This window comes from Capra hircus, assembly GCF_001704415.2.
Source record: "Capra hircus breed San Clemente chromosome X unlocalized genomic scaffold, ASM170441v1, whole genome shotgun sequence".
NCBI lineage: Eukaryota > Metazoa > Chordata > Mammalia > Artiodactyla > Bovidae > Capra > Capra hircus.
Genome location: NW_017189517.1, coordinates 15157956 through 15159365, shown reverse-complemented (window position 1 = coordinate 15159365; position 1410 = coordinate 15157956). Strand labels below are relative to the sequence as shown.

The 1410-nt window shown below is 50.9% G+C and overlaps 1 non-coding gene across 1 annotated transcript; it reads left to right on the top strand.

Moving 5' to 3' along the window:
* The first annotated feature begins 565 nt into the window (after positions 1 to 565).
* On the top strand, positions 566 to 637 carry TRNAC-GCA. The gene has a single exon. It is a non-coding gene; the product is annotated as a tRNA-Cys (tRNA).
* Positions 638 to 1410: the final 773 nt, after the last annotated feature.

Genomic DNA, 1410 nt, shown 5'->3' with positions numbered 1-1410 from the left:
CGTGCCCAATGGCAACTGCCCCAGCAGAGAAGCAGTACAGATGCCTGCACCTGCCACTAGCAAGCGGGGGCTGGGCAGGGAGGCGCAGGCTGCATTGCTTAGAGTAAGGACGGGGCCTGAATGCCCCGAGGGCAATCTGAGGGGACTAACTCGGGATAGCAAACCAGACTGTGGGATAGCTAGCCCGTGAAAAGCCCTAACCTAAAACACTGCCAGGCCCACTCACAGAACAAAGGACTGACTAGAGCTAGCTGGCTTCAGGCTGGCCCATCCCCCTCTCGAGATAGGCAGGTGAGGGCAGCCAGAGCCTGAAGGGGGCAATAGCGGCCCAGAGAGGCATCATCTACCAAACTGCATGCAGTCTTCGCTGCTAACCAATACTTTTTGGGATTCTGGACAGTCAACATCCGCCTGAGAAGGTGCGCCAGTAGTACACCCAGAAAACTGAGTGGCAGGGATGGGGGAGGCGATAAGTCACAGCAACAGCGCTCGCCAAACACCTGGTCACCTCAGCTGCTCGGATCTGGGAAGGGCACAAAATGCAGGCCCAACCGAGTCTTGAGCTTCCCTGGTGGCTCAGATGGTAAAGCATCTGCCTGCAACGCGGGAGACCCGGGTTCGATTCCCGGGTGGGGAAGATCTCCTGGAGAAGGAAATGGCAACCCACTCCAGTATTCCTGCCTGGAGAATCCCACGGATGGAGGAGCCTGGTAGGCTACAGTCCATGGGGCTGCAAAGAGTCGGGCACGGCTAAGCGACTTCACTTTCACTTTCAACCGAGTCTGTGCCTCTGAGGACTACCGGAGTACCTGAACCTAAGTGGCTTAGACCTGGGAAGTGCATACAACCCAGGGCTGGCCTCAGATAGTTGCCGGCAGAGCAACCTAGAGCCTAAGCAGTGTAGACAGGGAAAGCACACATGCTGTGAGCGGGGGCAAACCCAGTGTGGCCGAGACACTGCACACTGTGAACATACGCCAGTGTTATTTTTTTGCAGCGTCCCTCCCTCCCCACAGCACGACTAAACAAGTGAAACTAAAAAAGTGTACACCACTGCCCCCTTGTGCCAGGGCAGAAATTAGACACTGAAGAGACCAGCAAACAGAAGAAGCTAAAACAGAGGGATCCTCCTTGGAAGTGACAGGTGCAATAGATTAACACCCTGTAGATAGTACCAACTACATAGGAAAGGGCCTATAGATCTTGAGAAATATAAGCCAGATCAAGGAACTGTCCAAAAATGAATTGACCTCACACTGCCCTCAACAACACCAAAGAAAGTTCTAGATATATTTTTACTATTTTTACTATCATTCTTTAACTTTATTTTTTTTAAAAAATTTAAGTCTTCTATTATTCCTTTAATTTTCATTTTTATAACCTACTATTACTTTGTGGGAAAAAAAAAGA